The sequence below is a fragment of the Lactuca virosa genome, chromosome 9 (assembly GCF_052849685.1).
Source record: "Lactuca virosa cultivar CGN04683 chromosome 9, Lactuca_virosa_CGN04683_v6, whole genome shotgun sequence".
NCBI lineage: Eukaryota > Viridiplantae > Streptophyta > Magnoliopsida > Asterales > Asteraceae > Lactuca > Lactuca virosa.
The window spans coordinates 100,601,369-100,613,454 of NC_136434.1; the positions used below are offsets into that span (position 1 = coordinate 100,601,369).

A 12,086-nucleotide genomic window follows, 5' to 3' on the forward strand; every position below is an offset into this window, starting at 1 on the left:
TTTCGGATTTGTATTCGGGTTTATTACATGATATGCTTTATGATTTGTATCCTGGTTATAGGATGGTTACCATGTTATTGATCTGTTAGATCGGTATCCAGGGTATAGGATGGTTGCTATGTTAGTGATCGGCTAGATCGGTATCCTGGTTATAGGATGGTTGCCATGTTAGTGATATGGTAGATCTGTATGACTATCTGTACATGCTAGCTAGCGTATGATATTTATGTGCACATGTTTGTTGGTTGGGGGATTGGGTTGAGGCAGGTCTTGCTTTGTGCTGTAGGCCAAGATACCCAGGGCGGACCGGATAGACTACAGACCCAGTTAGGGCATACTAGTCAGGCCGAAGGCCTGGCGAGCGGTCCGGATAGGCTGATGGCCCTGAGAGGCAGACGTGTTGATGGCTCGGAGAGCGGTCCAGATAGACCGATGGCCTGTGAGGCGGTCCAGTCAGATTGATGGCTCATTATGCATGTTGTGTTTGTTTATATGATATGGTTATATCTATATGGCGTTGGTATTTTGGGGGAACTCACTAAGCTTCGGGCTTACAGTTGTTGATTATGTTTCAGGTACTTCTGATGATCGCGGGAAGGCTAAGGCGTGATCATACACCTCCTTATATTTTCATGATTTAATTCTGGGGATACTCTGATGTTTAAACTATTTTGAAAACAAGTGTTTGTAATAACCATTAGTTTTAAAATGTTTTTAAAAGTTTAAATTTGGCATGATTTTTATGGATGTTACAGGACTATGTTTCCAGCTATAGGTTGAGGACCAATTATTTATTTAGTGTTATTTGATGTTGTTAGCGCGGAGATTTTCCGGATCGGCAGTCCGAGCTTTTGTTTGTGATATTCAGCAGCTTGAGGTGAGTCTCCTCACTATACTATGGGTTGAAGGCACATGTGACATCTCGGAATTTAGGTCAAAGACTGTGAACGGTCAAGTTCACAGTAAGTCTCTTGGTAAATTGACTCATTGAGTTTTATTGCATCTAATGTAATATAAATGAGTTATTTCATCTATTATAAGATACCAGATGGTATCTTACTTCCAAATATGTAAACTGACAAACGAATCAAACAACTCATACCGCAACCCTAAGAATACGCCTGAAAAACTGAAATTTTGTATTAAGCAGGTGTGAGCCATACAAACACTCAAGTCTCGTAGTACGTGTTTCCCTGATTCCGAAAATATAAAGAACGTCCAAAACGGAGTTCGTATGCAAAAGATACAGTCGTTTTAAGATTACAAAACCAGTATAATACTGATTTCTTAAAAATCGCTAAAATTGTTTCTATCCGTTGAGGGACTTGCACACCTCAAATGGAAATTTCAAAAGCATTTTTGGACTCATGTCATAGTCTATTATTTAATTTCATATTTGAAATATTTTTAGTAAAAATATTTATAAATGTTAAATAATCAGACGTTTTCAGATTTATTAATCGCGAAACATTAAACTATTGATTTTCGACATGATTCCTATTATTGGTAATGTAGTCCGGAAAAATATAAAAAAAAATCAATACCGGTTTATGTGAGTTCGTTAGCCCCCGTCCTTTTCTGATTTTATATTTTGAGGAGAATACATGTTGTACGTTAACTGTTTTGAGATTGATAAAGAAATTTCCTGCACAAATTGGAATAGCTCCATACTAAGTATACTTATATATGAAACACGTAATGATATTATGTAAGTGGAAATTTGGTATGTGGTAAACCTAGTAACTGACGAAAACAATTGTTGACAAACTAGTAAACTGTATTATTAGTTATGCATGACACAATTAAATAAATATAAGAAATGGATTAATAAAAGTTTAGGAAACTTTAACCTTTAAGCAGATTACTATATAAAGTCAAATAAATTTGATGTTGTGTGAATTTATGAACATCTATGATGGTCATATAAAATATAAACAGAAAAATATATTTGTAAATCAATAACGAAAATTTTACATGGGAAGAAAGTACGTTGCTATAATGGACGATAGAAAACTTAAATTGGATGAAAATTAATAAATAAAAAAAAGGATTTACTATTATTATAAAAAATTAAGGCATATTACAAAATATTATGTAAAAAGGAAATTGTGAACAATTTTGTATATTTATACAAATTATACAAATTATTATATAACCAAAATCTTCCCCAAAATCATAAAAATATTTATACATGTGAGTATATCTTGTACAAATCTTAATACTCAAATACCATCCTAATCTATCAAGATCATTCAAGTACATCCCCATACCCCCCATATCTTAATTAAAAATTAGCTACATGTGCAAGAAGGCCAATCTGTACAATTACAATCAAATAAAGAATCATCCCAAGTATTGCTTAAATCACGTTTACCCTCTTCCCTACTCTACCCTCAACCTAACGCTCCACCCTTCTTCTCCTTCACTTACCTGTCAATAAATATCCAAATAAACAACACATCAACACCCATCTGATTTATGAGGAATCGGTTATACTAGTATCCTCCAATTTTTGTTGTTTCAGTCAAGAACACACACCACAAGTTAGGATTTTTACCTGTGAAAGTCAAGAAGAGGCAGCCCCGTTCTCCCTCTCCCCCGATGACAAGCACTACTCAAACACCCCTTTCCTCATCTGTTTTCCTACTTTCCCTAGTCAAAAAGCAACAACCCCATCGATTTTCTGTCAAAAGCAAACCCAAAATATCTAATTTGTTCATTCCATAGATTCATGATAAAACAAACATCCCAAAAGACCATTTTTACCTATTGATTGATCGGAAACAAAAAGAAGAAGAAGAAGAAGAAGAAAACGACCTGTGATATTCAAGCAAAAACCACCGGACCCCCTCACCTGCTCTCCTTATTCCACCATCCCTATCTCCGTTCGCCTCCATCTTCGTCGATGAACAGCCGACCGTGAGGCCACAGTGCAACCACCACAGTCCCACCCTCACACTCTCTCTTCTGTTCCTAGCGACCAAAAAACTCCGAAGGTCTCATCTTCACTGACGCCGCTGCTCGCGACGCCTCCCCGGACCGATCCCCCTCAGTCTCTTCGGACCTCATCTTCCCTCGCATCTAGCAGCCGGACGGGAAGAGACAGAGCCTCACTGCTTTCGTCTCTTCTCTTCCTTCGGTTCGACCGAACACCGGAAACGCCTCCGACGATACTTCTTCATAAGTCGCGAGCCCTCGCATTTTCCTTCCCCCTGCCTTCGTGCGTCTCTTCCCGACTGCAATCACCCAACTCCACATGCTTTCGTTTATTCCTTTCATACTTCAACAAATGACGGGGACAAATAAGCCCTAATTTCCTTTAAGTTTGACCAGCCGATCGTCTCCAAGGCTTCAACAAAAACACGTTTGATTTTGACCAAGTCAAATTTTAAAGAAACTCAAACTTGCATTTCAATATATCAAAATCTACCCACATTCGACAAATACCTTACAAAATTAGTCCCAAACCCAAACATTAAACCTATTTGTTTAAAACAACCCCTCATTTGGTACTTTTTTTTACAAAAATAGTCCTAACCATTTATTTAAATTACCAAAAAGCCCCTATACTTTAGTGAAGTTACAAATCAGTCCCCAGTAGTACAAATTTGTTACGAAATGGTACCGAGAAGTATTTCATAGTTCAAGAATTGTGGATTTACGGTTTCTCACGTCAAGCTTCTCAAAGAATGCGATTTTGAACGATTGGAACTCATACTTCAAGGGTGAGTGCTTACGGCCCCTTTTTAATATTTTAATTATTTCAAGAGGGAATACATGTGCCTAATTATTTTGTTTATACAAATCAATTTTCTTTTTATGCGAAAATACAATAAATCTAGTTTATAAAAATATTATTATTTAACAATTTATTGTTACGAATATACTTTTATAAATGTTTCATATACGTATTATGGTTATTTTATCTTGAAACAACCATTTCACACAACAAATATTACTCGATACAAAACTATATGATTTTTATGTGACATTGTATATTATAACTGTAACACCCCGACTCCCAGGTATAAATTTTAAAGCTTTTATATTCATGATTATAGACCTACTCGACGAGTTGGCTTCCCCAACTCGTCATGTAGAAACTAATAAAGCAGCGTGGATTTTAGAACCTACTCGACGAGTTGGAGGACGCAACCCGACGAGTTGAGGATGGACATGAAAACCCTAATTTTTAGGGTTTGCACCCTATTTCAAGGACCTTAAGTCCTTCCCTCCAACCTCCTTACCACTTTTCACGTCCATAATCAAACCCTAATCGAGCTAACCTACTTTTTGAGTGTGTCCAAAATCAAACCCTATTTAAAGGACCTTAAGTCCTTCCCTCCAACCTCCTTGCAATATGGAGCTTTAGGGTGGCTTAAAAACATCTAGATAAGAAATGGATTGCATGAACTCGACGAGTCGCATAGCCGACTCGGCGAGTCGGATGAAGATTGCCCGTATTTGATTCTGCATGAACTCGGCGAGTCAGTAAGAGGACTCGACGAGTCAGTTAGGGTTTTCCCCGACATCTGGACACGCATGGGCTCGACGAGTTGGTTGGAAACTCGGTGACTCAATTAGGGTTTTGGTGATTTCTGAGTTCTTAAGGAACTGGATGAGTTGCTAGCTGCACTCGACGAGTCGGGTCAACATGGACTGTTGACTTTGACCGTTGACTTTGACTCTGACCAAGGGTTGACCAGTTTGACTCCAGGGGGTATTTTGGTAATTTATGGAAGTGGAGCATTGGTGGGTGTGGGTGTTGGACTTGGAGCTGCATTTGGTGGAGTTTGACTTTATCACTTCGAGCTACTTATAAGGTGAGTTCTCCTCACTATATCAACAGGGTCTAAGGCACTAATGCCGACCCTTTTCGGATTTGTATCTGGCTTTATTGCATGATATGTTTTATGATTTGTATCCTGGTTATAGGAACACTCGTGTGAATCCAGTCTCAAATAAGGAAAAGGTTTTCAAAAAGATTTTCAAATGGTTTTCAAAATACTAAAGGAGGGTGCAGAGTGTACGATCAGCCGGAGCCAGTAAGTACACCCCAAAATACCATACGGATATTTGATATAGTGATATGTTAGAACAGCATGCTAGTGATAGGCTAGGGATCTTCAGGAATTGCATGACAGAATTGCCTGATTTTATGATGTCTGATAGTCTAGGGTTTTCCATATATGAAATTGACATCATTACTGTAGTTGCTTAGTGTATGCATCATAGTTGTACATAATTAGGATCTTATATACTGAGAATGTATGGTTTGGCCTTATTTCCTGTTCTTTTTTGATGAAGGGCTTAGGGTAGGATCAGATATTCGAATGTCTATAGGGTCCAGCGTTATGTATGGCTAGCACACATGAGTGCTGCAGGGTTGGTGGAAGTTTCATGGGTGAGTTGTGTGGGGTCAGTCGGCCAGTTATGAGATATTTAGCCTTCCTCTAGGGGTGAGGATTGAGCGATCGCCATGCATATGTATATTGTTAGGGCGTTGTGATGATACTTAAGACAAATATGGGTAGGTGTGGAAGGTAGTATGGGCATGTACTACAAAAAGCACAGGACCCATACGCGTAGCAAGGAAGTCACAACCCCTATGGCTTTGTTGGGAGTTGGTTCCCCGATTATTATATGGAATGTCTGATATTTTCCTTGTATATTTTCAGCATGGTGGTTACGAGGCATTTTGTGACCGGATCCAGATCGGGATCAGGAGATGGAGGTCAGGATGGACCAGCAGTTCCCGAAGCCATTGGTCAGATGAGGTCCGATGAGTTGGACGTCAGGATTCGAGAGATCCTGCATGATGAGGTTGCTACACTGTTCCGGGCACAGTTCTCGGAGATGTTTGGGTCTATCAAGACCACTATGGTGGAGTATTTTGATGAGCGTTATGCAGCCCTTGCTGAGACGGCTGCCGCTGCAGCCTCCACAGCTGTAGTTGCCGCTGGTAGTGGGACCAGTTCGACTTTTTAGTACCGGGACTTCGATAACACGAAGCCCCCGACTTTCGCCTGGAGTTTGCTTCCGAGCAGGCTCAGATGACACGTTATCTGAGCATGCTCAAGACCGACATCCGACAGTTTATTGCTACCCATCATTGTGATATATTGTTGGAGTTACAGGAGGCCACTAGGCAGCGTGAGCTTGAGATTGAGTTACAGTTACGGGAGCAGAGGCAGACCCCGACGCAGTCACAATTTGCACCGACGCGGCCCAAGACCGCTGATTCTAGGTCTGGGGGCCAGCGTGGCCGCACTTGTGGGACGTGCGGGAAGGGTCATTCGGGAGTTTGTAGATCTGGTAGTGCGTGCCACAAATGCGGCAAGGAGGGGCACTTTGCGATGGATTGCCTCCAGCCAGTCCCGGTTCAGGATATGAGGATCTACTATCACTGCGATCAGTTTGGTCAAGTGAAGAACAACGGTCCATTGCTCGCTGCCAGGCCGGCGCAGGCTCCAGCATCGGCTACATTGAGGGTTACTGAAGGGAGTCAGGGTAGAGCATAGCCTCCGAAGGCTCGGGGACACGCCTTCCAGCTTACAGCCGAGGAGGACAGGACAACGCCAGATGTGGTTGCTGGTATGTTTCTATCCCTTATCTTGTTGATTATATTTGTTTTATGCTTATATGATTGTACTTATGATTAGGTACATGTTTAATGAACTCCTTTCCTGCTTTGGTATTATTTGACTCGGGGGTGAGTCGGTCGTTTGTCTCTCGATCGTTCAATAAAGAGTTCAGTTTGCCTGTAGGAGAGCTAGAGTGTCCGTTGCGAGTGTCTATCGCCAACGAACAAGGGATTTATGCTTCTTCAGTCTATCGGGGTTGCGTTTTGGAGATCTTCAGGGTATCCTTCCCAATAGACTTGATTCTGATTCCCATGGGGGATGTATGTGTGATTGTGGGTATGGACTGGTTGAGTCGCTTCGGTGCCATGATCGACTGCGAGGGTCAGCGGGTGGTAGTTTGAACTCCAAGTGGGGGAGAACGGGTTATATACATCGAGGGCACCAGATTCGGTTCATGGTTTTGCTCAGCTGCCAGGGCTCAACAGTATATTCAGCACGGGTGTGCGGGTTACTTGGCGTATGTGGTGGATACGCGGGTCAGGGATCAGGTTTCGGTTTCGGATGTTCTGGTTGTCAGAGAGTTCATTGATGTGTTTCCGGAGGAGTTGCCCGAAGTGCCTTCGGATAGTCAGGTCGAGTTCAGGATCGACCTAGTGCCAGGTGCGACCCCTATCGCCAAGGCGTCGTACCGATTGTCACCACCCGAGATGCAAGAGCTGTCAACTCAGCTACAGGAACTGTTGGGCAAGCAGTTCATCCGTCCGAGCAGTTCTCCGTAGGGAGCGGCGATTCTCTTCGTCAGTAAGAAGGATGGTTCACACCGGATGTGCATTGATTACCGGGAGTTGAACAAGTTAACGGTGAAGAACCATTATCTACTCCCGAGGATAGGTGATCTTTTCGATCATTTGCAGGGAGAATCTTGGTTCTCCAAGATAGACCTGAGGTCCGGATACCATCGGGTCAGGGTTAGGGAGGAGGACATGGAGAAGACCGCGTTCCAGACTCGTTACGGACATTACGAGTTCGTGGTGATGCCGTTTGGGCTCACCAACGCGCCGGCAGTATTTATGGACCTGATGAATCGGGTATGTAGACCGATGCTCGATCGCTTGGTCATTGTGTTTATAGATGACATCTTGGTATAAACATCTCTGTGATCTGTTGGGAGTTTTGAGGCGAGAACGGCTGCATGCCAAGTTCTCGAAGTGCGAGTTTTGGTTATGAGATGTTAAGTTCCTTGGACACCTCATTAACCAGGAGGGGATTTTGGACGACCCGGCCAAGATCGAGGCGGTTAGGCAGTGGGAGGTTTCGAAATCTCCCTCGGATATCAGGAGATTTTTGGTATTGGAAGGGTACTACCAGAGATTCATACATAATTTCTCCAAAATTACAGTACCCCTCACTCGTATGACGAGGAAGGGGTGGATTTCTGGTGGGGCCTTGAGCAGCAGACTGCATTTGAGACTCTGTGACAGCGACTCTGCGAGGCGCCAGTGTTGAAACTCCTCGAGAGAGTTGAGGATTTTGTGGTGTTTTGTGATGCATCTATCACCGGATTGGGAGCAGTCCTCATACAGAGGGGATGGGTGATAGCTTATGCTTCGTGGCAGCTGAAGCCGCACGAGACGAGATACCCCACTCATGATATGGAGTTGGGAGCAGTGGTATTCACTCTCAAGATTTTGAGACATTATCTCTACGGGGTCCGCTATACCATATACACGGACCACAAGAGTCTGAGACACATCATGGATCAACTGAACATGAACATGAGGCAGCGCAGGTGGCTAGACGTAGTCAAGGATTATGACTGTGAGATCCTTTACCATCCAGGTAAAGAGAATGTGGTTGCGGACGCCCTGAGCCGCAAGTCGGCTGGATCTTCTGTACCAGCGACATGTATGAGGATATTTGTGGATTCTCCACTCGTGAGTTTGATCAGGGAAGCTCAGGCAGAGGGTATGCGACAGGAGAACTGGAAGTTGGAGAGGATCACGGGCGAGAACGCCAGATTTTTGTAGGATAGTCGTGGATTGTTGACCCGTTGCGGTCGGGTATGGGTTCCGATGTCTGCTGGGGTCAGACAGATTGTATTGGAGGAGGCTCACAAGTCTCGCTTCTCTATTCACCCGGGGCCACCAAGTTGTACTGGGATTTGCGAATGAGTTACTGGTGGCCATGCATGAAGAGGGAGATCACATGATATGTTGATAGGTGCTTGACCTGCCGGATGGTCAAGGTCGAGCATCAGAGGCCGCATGGCAAGCTGCAGCCTCTGGAGATTCCCATGTGGAGATGGGAGCATATAACGATGGACTTTATCACTAAGCCACCGAGGACGGCAAGGGGCTTCGACGCTATTTGGGTCATTGTGGATCGATTGACCAAGAGCGCCCATTTTCTAGCGATACGGGAGAGTTCGTTGGCCGAGAAGTTGGCTGACATATATATCCACGAGATCGTTGCTGGCCACGGGGTACCGGTCTCTATTGTCTGAGACTGTGATGTTCGATTCACCTCCCGTTTCTGGCAGAAGTTCCACGAGGAACTGGGCACGCGGCTGCATTTTAGTACAACTTATCATCCACAGACAGACATCCAGGGTGAGCTAACCATACAGACTCTCGAGGATATGTTGAGAGCCTGCGTCATTGACTTCGGTGGGAGCCGGGACTCCTACCTACCCCTTGCAGAGTTCGCCTACAACAAAAACTTTCATTCAAGTATTTGTGCTCCACCATTTGAGCTGTTGTATGGACGGAGATGTCGCACCCCAGTCTGTTGGGGTGAGGTTGGTCACATGGTGATGGGACGGACCGAGGTAGTTCTACAGACTACTGAGAAGATTCAGCAGATCAGACAGTGGATGCAGACTGCTCAGAGTCGGCAGAAGAGTTACACCGACCAGCGCCGATCTGAGTTGGAGTTCCAGGTTGGTGACATGGTACTATTGAAGGTCTCACCCTGGAAGGGTGTGATTTTCTTCAGGAAGAGGGGGAATTCAGGTCCCCAATACATCGGAACTTCTTGGGTTATTTCCAGGGTTGGCAAGGTAGCATACAGACTGGATCTTCCGGAGGAGCTTAGTCAGATTCACAGCACTTTTCACATTTCGCAATTGCGGAAGTGCATACTAGATGAGGAGGCAGTGGTGTCACTAGACAATATTCAGGTCGACGAGCGCCTGAATTACGTGGATAGGCATGTGGCAGTTCTGGAGAGGAAAGTGAAGGTTCTACGGAACACGGAGGTACCTTTGCTAAAGGTACAATAGGAGCACCGGAGGGTATCTGAATGGACTTGGGAGCCATAGGATTAGATGCGGGAGCATTACCCGGAGCTATTTGTTGCATCAGACTTCGAGGACGCAGTCTAGTTCAAGTGGGGGAGAATTGTAACACCCTGAATCCCAGGTAAAAATTTTAAAGCTTTCATATTCATGATTATAGACCTACTCGACGAGTTGGCTGCCCCAAATCGTCGTGTAGAAGCTGATAAAGCCGCATGGATTCTAGAACCTACTTGACGAGTTGGAGGACCCAACTCGACGAGTTGAGGCTGTACATGAAAACCCTAATTTTTAGGGTTTGTACCCTATTTAAAGGACCTTAAGTCCTTCCCTCCAGCCTCCTTACCACTTTTCCCGTCCATAATCAAACCCTAATCTAACCTACTTTTTGAGTGTGTGTGTGTGTGTGAGGCTAAAAGTGTGTTTTTGGTGCATTCCTTGAAGAGACTTGAAGATCTAGAAGCTTGGAACGAGAAGGGGCTTGTAGATCCAGCATCTACTTCGTTTTGGCATTCATTTGAAGGTAAAAAGTCATTACCTTGATCATTCTCTTGTTAGATCTCTTCATGCAAGAGTTTAGGGCCATTCTGGCTTATTCTTAAGGCATTTCTAGGTTTGGGCACGTTTTGGAGTGAGGAGTTCATATCTGGACTCCTCTAGGCCTCATAGACAGAAAGACTCAAGCTTTATGAAGCTTTAGCCCTTCTCCATGTCCAAAACCTCTTCCTAAAGCTAGTTTTGAGTGTTTTAACCTCTTGAGGCCTTGCATGCACATAAAGTTAGCAGCTTTGCATGGTAACTACATCCTAGGAGGCTAGATCTACAATTTGGAGCCTTGGCTTCGCTTAAAAGCGTCTGAAAGAGAAAAGGACTGAAGGAACTCGACGCCTTGCATAGTCAACTCGATGAGTTGGATGAGGGTTTCCCACTTTCTGGATTCTGCATGAACTCGACGAGTTAGTGAAATAACTCGACCAGTTGGTTAGGGTTTTCCCGATATTCTTGTTGTTGCATGGACTCGACGAGTTACTTGGTAACTCGGCGAGTTGACTCAGATTTTTGCGATTTTCTGAGTTCTGAAGGAACTCGACGAGTCTGTAAGCTGCACTGGACGAGTTAGGTCAACATGGACTGTTGACCTTGACCGTTGGCTTTGACTTTGACCAAGGGTTGACCGGTTTGACTTCTGAGAGTATTTTGGTAATTTGGAATTTATGGGTTTGGATCAATGGTGGTTGTAGGTGTTTGAGTTTGAGAGCCGTGTTTTGGGAGTTTGATCTTTTTAGTTCAGTTCGATATTGAGAGGTGAGTTATTCTCACTATATTAACAAGGTCGAAGCCACCAATGCCGACCCTTCTTTTTGGATTGTTATTATGGTTATCGCATGATGATATGCTTAGTGACCTGTTAGGTCGGTATCCTGGTATATAGGATGATGCTATGTTTAGTGACCTGTTAGGTCGGTATCCTGGTATATAGGACGATGCTATTATTAGTGATCTGTTAGATCGGTTTGACTGTTTATACATGCTAGCATTGTTATCTATGTGTTGATTGTATACTTGGGGGTAGGTTGAGGCGGACCTGCTTTGTGTTGTAGGCCAACATACCCAGGGTGACCCGGATAGACTGCAGACCCAATGGGGCATACCAGTCAGGCCGAAGGCCTGGAGAACGGTACAGACAGGTTGAAGGTTCGGTAGGGCGGACCAGACATGTTGAAGGTTCTGAGAGTGGGCCAGACAGACTGCAGGCCCGGTGAGGGTGGTTCGGTCATATTGTAGACTCTATATGCATGTTGTTTGTTATGATATGGTTATGGTTTGTATGGCGTTGGTATTTTGGGGGAACTCACTAAGCTTCGAGCTTACGGTTTTGGATTTGGTTTCAGGTACTTCGGATGATCGCGGGAAGGCGAAGGCTTGATCGTGCACCTTCTCGCATTTTATGATTTTGATTTATGGGATACTCTGATATGAAACTATTTTGACAACATTTTGTAATAAATAATGGTTTTTGAATGCTTGAAATTTTTTTAAATTTTCATGAATTTTATGGATGTCACAATAACAAACACATTATAAAATTTTGTAGTATTTCAAATATTCAAGCTATTACTATGCATTTTCATTTATATATTTAAGTACACAACGTTCATACATGTACATATGTTCATTAATTTGAAACATTCATTTTTATAAAAGAG

The 12,086-nt window shown here is 43.5% G+C and overlaps 1 long non-coding RNA gene across 1 annotated transcript; it reads left to right on the plus strand.

Annotated features, from left to right (window-relative positions):
- Positions 1-4,943: 4,943 nt before the first annotated feature.
- LOC145135785 (uncharacterized) lies at positions 4,944-11,858 on the plus strand. Its single transcript, XR_013720039.1, has 3 exons — positions 4,944-5,045; positions 5,679-6,594; positions 11,772-11,858. It is a non-coding gene; the product is annotated as an uncharacterized LOC145135785 (long non-coding RNA).
- The last annotated feature ends 228 nt before the right edge of the window (positions 11,859-12,086 follow it).